At 37.3% G+C, this 12,672-nt stretch overlaps 1 protein-coding gene and 1 long non-coding RNA gene across 2 annotated transcripts in view; one reads left to right on the plus strand and one right to left on the minus strand.

Annotated features, from left to right (window-relative positions):
- The window catches only part of LOC137049676 (uncharacterized), a 29,692-nt gene extending 24,638 nt beyond the window's left edge, over positions 1–5,054 (plus strand). The window contains exon 3 of the long non-coding RNA XR_010899675.1: positions 4,722–5,054. This is a non-coding gene — a long non-coding RNA (uncharacterized lncRNA). The remainder of the gene's footprint in view (positions 1–4,721) is intronic.
- Positions 1–11,764, minus strand: part of chrm2a (cholinergic receptor, muscarinic 2a) — a 193,434-nt gene extending 181,670 nt beyond the window's left edge. Inside the window, exon 1 of the mRNA XM_067428277.1 lies at positions 11,347–11,764. The gene's annotated coding sequence lies outside the window, so the exon portion shown is untranslated. The remainder of the gene's footprint in view (positions 1–11,346) is intronic.
- Positions 11,765–12,672: the final 908 nt, after the last annotated feature.

Raw genomic sequence — 12,672 nt, forward strand, 5'->3', positions numbered from 1 at the left:
TTTCCATCTCTGTAATCAGGTGGGGTTAAAACAGCCACATAATATGCATATATTATGATAGATCTTCTCATACTTAACAACTTTGCCTCTATAACCAATACTGTCAATCAAATCTTTATTTAAATATTCACAATTATGTTAAAAACCTCGTTTTGCAAACTAGTCCAAGGTTTTTTGCCTGATCGGAACCAAACCACAGCAGTATGATTCTCTGCACTCTCCTGATCAATTCATATTTAGACTTTATAAAGTCACTATTATAATATTTCAAATCACATTTTGTCAGTTTTTCACTTCATTTCACCTGATATCTCTCAAATTCATTCAGTGCTTAAAAACCTTTCATGCAAAAGGCGTCAAATGCTTAAAGACCTTAAATTGCTTGAACCCCGCTAAATGCTGCTCGCAGCTTTAATTATTATTATTATTATTATTCTGCCGTAAAACTCATCGTGCAGACCAAACCGTAAATGCTAGAGACTTCAAACTTTGTCAATAGGTAGTCCAAAAATCGAGGAGAGGTTATCAAATTATGAGCCAGATTGGCCAATAGGTGGCGCTACAGCAACCAAAAACGCGAAATGGCTCATAACTCCTAAACCGTTCATCCTAAGGGTCAAGTGTCTTATATCATTGGAAAGCTGAGACCTTGTCGAACAAAACGTATATCTCCGATTTCATTTCCGGTATGCAAATTTTCCCGCCATTTTGAATTTTGTCAAAAACCTACTTTTGCTAACTAGTCCCTGGTTTTTTGACATATCAGATTCAAACCAGTGCCAAAATGTTCTCTCTAGTCTGACTATCAATAATTATCAAACAAAAGTTGAAATTTTGACTCATGAACGAAAAGGGGCGTGGAAATGTACATTTAAGGCGGAGCCTATTTTACTAAAGAGGCTATAACTCCAGCAAGAAATGAGATATCTTCACCAAACTTGGTACACATGTGTATGGGCTCAGTCTTTGGTCACGATAAAAAAATCGTGACGATTGGCCACTTGGTGGCGCTATAACATGGAAAAAAACACAAAAAGGGCTATAACCACGCGACCGCTAGTCCGATTGACTTGAAAATTGGTAAGCAGTGTCTTGGCCCAAGGCCCCATGTCTGTCTATGAGAACATTGGCGTATCTCAAAAAACATGGCCGCCATCGGCCAATGAAATTTGAGCACCTATTAGACAGGGTTAACGGAGGTCGATCGGAACGAAACTCAGTAGGCATGTTTGACTCATGGTCCTAGAGGTCTGTAAGAATTTTGAAAGAAATCGGCCACTAGTTGGCGCTAACGAGTTTTATGGCTCTGCAATCACGTGGTGTTGCACACATCGGCAAAATATGCATATCATATGATAGATCTCCTCATGTTGAACAACTTTGCCTCTAGAACTATTTCTGTCAATCAAATCGTTAAATAAATATTTGCAATAATGTTAAAAACCTACTTTTGCGAACTAGTCCCTGGTTTTTTGCCCAATCAGAACCAAACCAGTCTAGGACAATTCTCTGGACTCTCTAGATCAATAATTATCAAAAAAAAGTTGATTTCTTGCATTTGGATGGCTATAACAGGGCCATTTAGAAAAGAGGTGTGGCAAAATACACTCAAAAGCCTATAAATCCTAAGGGGAAACTCAAAACTTCACGAAAATTGTTGGGTATATGTGGCATAACATGTTGAAGACACATGCAAAGTTTTATGGAGATCGGAGTATAGGGGGCGCTATAAGTGTTAAAAAGCTTTGAAAACCATGTATTCCCTATGGTGAATTGCCTGTATTGGCTGTAAATGGTATTTTCCATCTTGTTAATCAGGTGGGGTTAAAACAGCCACATAATATGCATATATTATGATAGATCTTCTCATACTGAACAACGTTGCCTCTATAACCAATACTGTCAAACAAATCTTTATTTAAATATTCACAATTATGTTAAAAACCTCGTTTTGCAAACTAGTCCTAGGTTTTTTGCCTGATCGGAACCAAACCACAGCAGTATGATTCTCTGCACTCTCCTGATCAATTCATATTTATACTTTATAAAGTCATTATTATAATATTTAAAATCACATTTTGTCAGTTTATCACTTCATTTCACCTGATATCTTTAAAATTCATTCAGTGCTTAAAAACCTTTCATGCAAAAGGTGTCAAATGCTTAAAGACCTTAAATGGCTTGAACCCCGCTAAATGCTGCTCGCAGCTTTAATTATTATTATTATTCTGCCGTAAAACTCATCGTGCAGACCAAACCGTAAGGGCTAGAGACTTGAAACTTGGCCAATAGGTAGTCCAAAAATCGAGGAGAGGTTATCAAATTATGAGCCAGATTGGCCAATAGGTGGCGCTACAGCAACCAAAAACGCGAAATGGCTCATAACTCTTAAATCGTTCGTCCAAAGGGTCAAGTGTCTTATATCATTGGAAAGCTGAGACCTTGGCGAACAAAACGTATATCTCCGATTTCATTTCCGGTATGCAAATTTTTCCGCCATTTTGAATTTTGTCAAAAACCTACTTTTGCGAACTAGTCCCTGGTTTTTTGACATATCGGAACCAAACCAGTGCCAAAATGTTCTCTCTAGTCTGAATATCAATAATTATCAAAAAAAAGTTGAAATTTTGACTCATGGACGAAAAGGGGCGTGGAAATGTACATTTAAGGCGGAGCCTATTTTACTAAAGAGGCTATAACTCAAGAAGGAAATGAGATATCTTCACCAAACTTGGTACGCATGTGTATGGGCTCATTCTTAGGTCAGGATAAAAAAAATGTGAAGATTGACCACTTGGTGGCGCTATAATGTGGAAAAAACATGAAATTAGCTATAACCACGCGACCGCTAGTCCGATTGACCTGAAAATTGGTATGCCGTGTCTTGGCCCAAGCTACCATGTATGTGTATGAGGACATTGGTGTGTCTCAAAAAACATGGCGGCCATAGACCAATGAATTTTGAGCACCTATTAGACAAGGTTAATGGAGGTTGAATGGAACGAAACTCAGTGGGCATGTTTGACTCATGGTCCTAGAGGTCTGTAAGAATTTTGAAAGAAATCGGCCACTAGTTGGTGCTAACGAGTTTTATGGCTCTGAAATCACGTGGTGTTGCACATATCCATGAAATATGCATATCATTTGATAGATCTCCTCATGATGAACAACTTTGCCTCTAGAACCATTGCTGTCAATCAAATCGTTAAATAAATATTTGCAATTAGGTTAAAAACCTACTTTTGCGAACTAGTCCCTGGTTTTTTGCCCAATCAGAACCAAACTAGTCTAGGACAATTCTCTGGACTCTCTAGATCAATAATTATCAAAAAAAGTTGAACTTTTGCATTTGTATGGCTATAACAGGGCCATTTAGAAAAGAGGTGTGGCAAAAATACACTCAAAAGCCTATAAATCCTAAGGAGAAACTCAAAACTTCACGAAAATTGTTGGGTATATGTGACATAACATGTTGAAGACACATGCAAAGTTTTATGGAGATCGGAGTATAGGGGGCGCTATAAGTGTTAAAAAGCTTTGAAAACCATGTATTCCCTATGGTGAATCTCTGTAATCTGGTGGGGTTAAAACAGCCACATAATATGCATATATTATGATAGATCTTCTCATACTGAACAACTTTGCCTCTATAACCAATACTGTCAATCAAATCTTTATTTAAATATTCACAATTATGTTAAAAACCTCTAGTCCTAGGTTTTTTGCCTGATCGGAACCAAACCACAGCAGTATGATTCTCTGCACTCTCCTGATCAATTCATATTTAGACTTTATAAAGTCACTATTATAATATTTAAAATCACATTTTGTCAGTTTATCACTTCATTTCACCTGATATCTCTCAAATTCATTCAGTGCTTAAAAGCCTTTCATGCAAAAGGTGTCAAATGCTTAAAAACCTTAAATGGCTTGAACCCCGCTAAATGCTGCTCGCAGCTTTAATTAATAAATATTTTTGTTTTTATTATAATGATTAATATTTTATTAAATAAAAATGTAAATATATAATTTCAATTACATATATTATTGTATTATATATATTAAAATGATATTTATTATCATGTTTTAAAAAAATTGTTATATATTCAATTACTTAAAAAAATCATATAAATATTTTATTAAATAAAAAAATATTTAATTAGTATGTATTTTAGCTTGTATTATAATGATTCATATTTTATTAAAAATAAATAAATATAATTTCAAAAAAATATATTTTTGTATTATAAATATATAGGCATATATATATATATATATATATATATATATATATATATATATATATATATATATATATATATATATATATATAAATTATACATTTCAGAATTGTATTTATCACTATATTTTATATATATATATATATATAGTTAAAAAAAATTATATATAATATATTCAATTATAAAAAAAATTTATATAGATATTTTACTTATGAAATATATATTTAATTAATAAATATTTTAGTTTTTATATCTTTTTATATCATATATAATAAAATAAAATAAAAATATATATATATATATAAGAAGATATATGATAGCATATATAATGCTTAAATATTGTTTTTATTAATATTATATATTTTTTATTATTATTTTCCTATCCTGTCATATTTGTCATATTGTGTTATATTCTTATATGTCATTTTTCTTTCTGTTGCTAATGTACGAATGTTATTGTCTGTTTTATTGTTTATCCAGTGTGAAGAGAAGCATCTTAAAATATCACCGTACTCTCCAAATGTGGTGCGAGTGATCCCATAGCCCTGTTTAGATCCGATAACCTGTCAGGTGACATCAGGGGGCGGGGCCTTCTCATGCTACAGAGCGTTCGATTGGACAAACAGATCTGCACACAGCATGAGTCGTCGATATTTTCGGTCAGTTTTCCGGGAAGAGAGAAACATTTGTTTGTACATTTTTATGCTGAAAGTAAATTTAGAGACTTTAGTAGGAATGTAGCTCAGAGATACATCATACAAGGAGTAAAGGTCACAAAACCCACATTTTGATTTAATTTGCCCTTTACGAGTGTTAGTGAGATGCTACACTGAAATTGTGTTTTGTTAAATTAAAAAATATGAATGTTAGAGGATGTGGGATGCCGTTTTGCCATAAATTATAATAATAATGATAAGCATGCAATATAAAAAAATCTATATGATAAAAGTATACTGTAAACGACTTAGGATAGCTACCATTGTTGTGTTTTTATGCTGAATGTTTGTGTGTGTGTGTGTGTGTGTGTGTTTGTGCAGTGTTGCCAACTTAACGGCTTTTCAGACCCCTCTAGCGACTTTTTTTCAAAAAAGCGACTAGCAACAAATTTAGTGATATTTTGGACAAACGTCAGCTACTTTAGTTTACAAATCTCGCCAGTACTTTCCTGCGAGCGCGAGGTCTTTTTTCCCCTCTGCCGTCACACACACACACCTCTCTCTGCGACGTCTGCCCTGTTCAGTGAATGGCTGAGGGGAGCTGCACGCATGCCGGTGAACGTACACAGAACTCAGTTCTCACTTATCACTTAATTAATGATATCTGCTTCTTTTGATTTATATTTAAAGAAATTAGTTATGATGAGTTCCATTCTTGTGCTTATTGCTTATATTACTCACTATCACAGAGCTTTATTTCATCCAGTTTCTCAATTCAGATTTTACACATATAAAAATGTTGTAATTCACTTTATCATCATACTCCTATTGTATGCTAAAAATGTATAGGAAATGAAAACATTTATTGGACAGTCGGCTGAATTATATTATTTTAAAATACAATAAATAAGCACGGATTAGGAGAGAAAACACGTTAGGCAGGCTGAACGCAAAGACGGCGTGATGACGTCACGGGTATGCTAATTGACGCATGACGTCATCTAGCGACATTTAGCGACTTTTTGGGCAGGCTTTAGCTACTTTCCTTGGAAAAATAGTTGCCAACACTGTGTGTGTGTGTGTGTGTGTGTGTGTGTGTGTGTGTGTGTGTGTGATGGGTAGGTTTAGGGGCAGTGTTAGAGGATAGAAAATACGGTTTGTACAGTATAAAAACCATTACGCCTATGGAATGTCCCCATATGTCACAAAAACAAACGTGTGTGTGTGTGTGTGTGTGTGTGTGTGTGTGTGTGTGTGTGATGGGTAGGTTTAGGGGCAGTGTTAGAGGATAGAAAATACGGTCTGTACAGTATAAAAACCATAACGCCTATGGAATGTCCCCATATGTCACAAAAACAAACGTGTGTGTGTGTGTGTGTGTGTGTGTGTGTGTGTGTGTGTGTGTGTGTGTGTGTGTGTGTGTGTGTGTGTGTGTGTGTGTGTGTGTGTGTGTGAAAGACTCAAGCATGATCAACTGCAAGATATTGTCACAAATATAGATGGATTATATCAACCCAATTAAAAGTTTCACAAAGTAAAGTGTTCGCAATAAAATTGTAAACGATCATTATATGACATGACAACTAAATCATTAACTATAGTTAATTATTCACTCATCAAAAGCTAGGTCAGCTTTTTAAAACAAGCCATTTATTACTTTTAAAACCAAATAACTGTGATTTCTTGGTGCATCTCAGCTTCAATAAGAAGAGAATTTCAATAATATGAATTCATTTGTAAGTGCCCAAAGGGAACACTGATCTCCATAATGGTGATTTTTGTTGTTGTTGTTGTTGTTGTTGCTTGACAAAATGGCACTCAAATCACTCAAACTTGGGTTTTCTGAGTAAACAGAAGGTATAGTATGTGAATGGTACAGATTACTAGATTTTCACTATTAAGTTTAGACATGAAGTAAAGTTAACTAAAAAGTGTTAGTTAGAATCACTGTTGCATTTTACAGTGACAATGCTATTAAATAAAATAGGCTTTATGCCAAAGCTCATGTGAACAAACAGAAAAACAGGTCTCATCGCATCCGGAGAACCCATCTATGGACTTTTAAGGTAATCATCTAACCTAGCTACTTATCATCGTAAATTGATCTAAATGTTGCTGAGAAGAAGAGAAATATCTCCGTGTGTGATGGACATCAGTTATGTGTCGAATCTCGTTTTCACCAGTAATTGCGACATTTTATCTTACAATTCTGACTTTTGTCTCAGAATTGCATGACATAAACTCATAGTTTTGAGTAATACTTTTTTATAACAATTTCGAGCTTACAATTGTGAGTTTATATAATGCAATCGAGAGGAAAAAAGTCAGAATTGTGAGATTGAAAGCCAGTTAATGGTTATCCTAAGTATACACGATTGATATTAATACGCATATACACATTATAGTGCAATTTCTTACACTTACACTGTTAATAAATAATAATAATAGCCTATTAAATGAATATTTGAACATCATTCATTTGTTTAACTGACAATATAAGTGCAAATGTGTGTGTAATCTGTATGCTATGCTAGTACACAAGATAACTAATACAGATAAATATATATATATAGAAAGACGGTGCACTGCGATTTGGCCTCTTATCGTTTTCTTCTTTGTTTTTAGATTTTAGGCCCGTCCTGGTGATCTTCTGATTCCTTAAACCAGGGGTCCCCAATCTTGGTCCTGAAGGGCCACTGTCCTGCAGAGTTTAGCTCCAACCCCAATCAAACACACCTGAACCAGCTAATCAATGCCTGTATAGGCCCTTTAACATTGATTAGCTGGTTCAGGTGTGTTTGATTGGGGTTGGAGCTAAATTCTGCAGGACAGTGGCCCTCCAGGACCGAGATTGGGGACCCCTGCCTAAAAACGTTTAGGTCTTGTAATCAGCTTCTCTTTAACTGTCCCACACTTTCTGCTACTTCATTAGCCAGCTTTAAATCGGCTCTTAAATCTCATTTGTTCTCTCTGGCTTTTTATAAGCTCATTGTGTTACTGTACAGTATAAAAATTTGACTTGATTACTTATAGAGAAAGTGCAACGCGCAAAATGGCGAATAAGCCCCGCCTACTAATTGAAAGAGCCAATCGTTGATTGCTATAGAAACCGGCAGTGTTCTGGGACGCAGGATTGCGCATTAGCTGAAAAATGCAATTTTCGTCATGATTTGATTGTTTAGGCAGTTGTTGTCAGATTTCATTGGTGACTTCAAATATAAGCATTTTATTGTAAGTTTGGGGAACAATTTTGAAAAAGTTGATGTTTCCCCATTCAACGAGTTAGAAGAGAGGCGTTTCTAAGATGGCCGCCGAGTGAAATGACTCGTCTTATAGGGACTTTGTTGTCGTTAAAACAGCATTTATCATAACATGATTTAGTAGGAATTGTAATCAGGCACTAAAAGAGTACCTATAGACCCTTTTACTGTTTGTATACAATGATGACGTAGCAACGTATGCGCGCGCATTTTGGCGACAAACTGTGGCGAGAATCAGCAGCATGTCAAGCTACGTGAGCGGATTAAGCAACACAAACCGAGAAAGTTATTTTAAAAAGTTGACTTTATCAAATGGTATTCGGCTACCAGATCCGTGTACTATAGTGGAGTGGAGAGAAGATGTTAGCAGATGGCCAGGTGGTCGGATATATATACGTATTTAGTTGAGGAACCGAGCGTGTACACCCGAGACAAGCATATAAATCACCGGATGCTTATGAATGCGTTGTCTGTGGGCATGCACAGAATGTCCAATACAATTTTCTACATTTATTCTTATTCTTCACACAGACATACATTTATCCTTTTCCTTACATTTTATGTTGTTATTGATTCGTATGTGTCGACACCAAGCGGCAACCTCCCACGATCTTTCTTGAAGCCAATACGGAAGTGATGTAAACTGCAATTCCTTAACTGGCCGCTAGAGGCAGGCTCCAGAAGGGAGCAGAATCTCATTGAGCCCCATGTTAAAATTCTCAACTTTAAAGCAGAAAAAAACATGTTTACAGCCTGGTACAAATTGTGGTTTTGGCTTATAAGGCTAATTTTGATCTTCATGACAACTCTGAGGGGGGTGAATTTTTTTATAACTCATTCGTTTACGTTATATAAAGCCTTAAGGCTCTGCATAATTAAGGGCGTGGTTACAAGTGGATAGCCATTTATCCGCCGTCTATAGTTATTGCGTCACCTCAGCTCCGCGCACATCCCGCCTTTTTGCCCATTTTCTGTTATCCGGGAGTGACACGCGATGATTCGCTCACAAGATGGCAACGCCCAGCTCGGCCATACTTTAAGCTTCAGAACGGCTTATCGGAATCCTATGGGTGACGTCACGGACACTACGTCCATATTTTTTTACAGTCTATGGTCGACACACTTCTGTTTAAAGTTTAATTTTGTAATGCTATAGTACTTTAATAGCAACTATGTTGCTTGCATACATTTCTCAGATGGTTATTTTGCAATTAAACTATTAATAAAATCATTACAAATTGATAAGTACTGTGATTATTGATATGATAATCTGGGGGTGGGGGGTACATTATACACACCAGTGGCAGCCAATGTTGAGAGGTTTATTATAAAGCATTAAGTTTCAAGTGCAGTTAGTGTTTTACAAATGTCATTTCTTTATGCGAGCATTTTTATGTCCTCGTTCCAATCAATGCATTAATCGCCTGCAGCCACAGGTACCGCCGGTTCTTCTGAAACGGCCGTGATCCTGTCGGAGTCCTATAAAACTTAAGCCCATTGGTGGAATAGCGATTAGTGCAACCGAAAACGCAACAGCCAGACATTTTGATGCTGGGAAACCGTTTTGATAAACTTTCGGAGTTGCTCACACGTTAGAACCACTAAAGGAACAACACCACTTCCGTTGCCAAAATGCGCGCGCAACTCTTTGATCACGTGGGCTGTAAAAGGGTCTATTAAAACCAATTTTAACCGTTTGGATCCTTTGTCACTTCAACGGCTCAGTGTTTAATCGGAAGCAATGCAACGCATTTTGATAATATTGAAGTTTGTTGCGCGTTATATATATATATATATATATATATATATATATATATATATATATATATATATATATATATATAATTTTTTTTTTTTTTTTTTTTTTTTTTTTTTTTTACAAATAATATGTATTTTTTCTGTATGTTATATTGAAATAATATAGTAACGTATTTATTTATTTTCCCCGTCTGCATGTACTAACGCGCACTCTTCAGGGCAGAACCAGCAGCTTGAACAACATCTCCGCTGCCAATAAACCCTCGAGTAAAGTGCGCACGAGCCGTTACTTCCATCATTATATATTACCCGTTTCATCGCCTTTTGGTATTTTCTATTTCACGCAGCAACAATCCACCAGTGCCAAATCCACAAATAATCAATGCGCATCTCGTGTCCTGTACAATAATCATGTTGAGAGCACAAGTGGAATCAATACCCAAGTTATGAGCAGTCATTGGTGATCCTCTGTTTTCCCCTCTGTGAAATATCTGCTAATCCTAACGGTTAAAAATAGAAGATTTGAGCGCTTTGATTATCGACGAGAACAGCAATCTGATCAATCCCGCGCGAGTGCGCGCTCTTAAAGCACAGCAACTGAGGAAATGAGCGGAGATTTTACATACAAACCAGCTTGTCATTAAACTCCATTCATTAATAACAAATTAGAAACATATAGAGGCCGGTGCATGGTAAAGGATAAAGGCTCATTTTCATTTCAGACTAATCAAACTCAACCTCAACACTCCGGTAATACTCTGAAGTTTACTCGGAAAATAAAGGAAAACTATTGCGCGTGCATTAGACAGACAAATCCTCCACCCAGCACACATTGTGCACAGCGATTCCCAAATATCTGTTTAGTTGGAGACTCATATACGAGTTGTTTCTTCTATCACGCGCCTCAAATCAGATGGAGAACCATGAAACAAAGGCGCTTTCTTCAATAGCCCAGTCGTCCTGTGCAGACATGTTTGCATTATTTAGTGCACAACTGACCAACTAGAAGTGGACTGGTTACATAATTAGTGCATCCACTGATTAAACGGAACGTGTCCAGTGCGCACGAGCTTTTACGCGCAACTGCAATGCATTCAATGCAAATTCGCTTCTTTTAAATGCTTCTGATGCCTAAATGCATTAGACACAATTTCCAGAGTTTATTTTTGCGCGCTCTGGGTCTCTAAAGTCTTTAAGTTGCACGCATGCACGAGTGAGTTATGAAAGGAGAAGCGCGTGAAATCCGCTTTTGGAGTCTCCATGGAGCGCTCAATCCATAATGATCCTGCGATTTTCCATCGATTAAAAAATAAAATCTGTGTTTTATTGCACGTGCGTGTTCGATTGAAGGCATTGGGTCTTGTGTGATGGTGCACAAATCTTGTTGAAACGTCTTGCGAATATAGCACGCAGCAAACCGGACGGTCCTACCTGCTCTCAGTCGCTCCGGTCGCTCTCCGGTTCCGTTCGCTCGCGCAGCTGGACGTCTGAGGACATGATGCAACCGGACGCTCGGAGATCTTCTCGTGGGTGAACGCGAAATGAGGAGTGGAAATGAAGGGGTAGGAGAGCGGGAGGGAGGGGAGGGTCCCTTCACGGCATCATTCTCACATCATCAACACACTTTACGCGTTTACGTGAAATGCGTTGCGATGCATCAGGCTCGGGCTTTTATAGTCGGAATGTGGGTTTTGAGTGGATTAGACGCGTCGCGTGCGCGCGCGTGACTGAGACTGACAGCGCGTCAGATGCTGGATCGATTCTTGTCTCCGGACGGCGCGTTGACGCGTGAGGATTTAACGGGATTTGAGCGTTTTGCTCGTGTCACAGTAAACCGCAAAAGCTTTTTTAGCGACAAAATTCCCCCGCGCGCTTCATGTGTGCCACTCCTCCCCTTATAGGAAGGGAACTGTTGCTGTGCTGGGACATGATGAGCAAAAAAAAACGTATAACTTATTTGCTAAAGTACATGCCAATGGTTTTATATGGCACGTGTCTAAATTAAAAGTAGTATAATGATTCTTCATACTCTAATTGATTATCCATTACATATGAGATTATCATGGTACAATGTCTAAAAGATATGGTAGGAGTCCTCATATTCATGGTGATAGTTATATAATTAAAAGAATGTTGAATAATGATCAGTAAGCAAACACCCAGAACAAAATGCACATGGCAACACCCTAGCAACCTCCTGGCACACTGATAATGTAGTTTGCATTGTTTATATAACAGAAATGTTCGCTAGACGTTAAAAGTGTTAAACGTTTCTTGGGAGCATATCATTTTATCATTCTTCAAACGTCATGTGAATGTTACTGTTCTGAGAACATTATTAAAGGCCAGATAACGTTGAATGAACGCTCTATTAACGTTACTGGAAGAACGTTTGCTCATAACGTTAAAGGGGCGGTGAAATGCTGTTTCCTGCATACTGAGCTTTCCACTGTTAAAGACTTGGATTCCCATCCTAAACATAGACAAAGTTTCAAAAACGAATGTTGGACGTTTGATGGAGTATTTCTGTGTCAAAAATACTCCTTCCGGTTTCTCACAAGTTTCGGAGAGTGTTTTTCGAGTATGGGTCGGCTTGACGTTAATAGAGCGGAAGGTCCTTGTATGGGCCGTACGGCTCTTCTCCCGGTAGGGCGCGCGCGCGTGACTAGAGCGAGAGAGGAAATGCACGCCCATAAACGCTCTCAGCTGCAGATCCAGTCGTCCGTGAACACTTCTGACGCGCCGCGCTCCACTTTA

The sequence above is a fragment of the Pseudorasbora parva genome, chromosome 20 (genome assembly GCF_024679245.1).
Source record: "Pseudorasbora parva isolate DD20220531a chromosome 20, ASM2467924v1, whole genome shotgun sequence".
Lineage (NCBI taxonomy): Eukaryota > Metazoa > Chordata > Actinopteri > Cypriniformes > Gobionidae > Pseudorasbora > Pseudorasbora parva.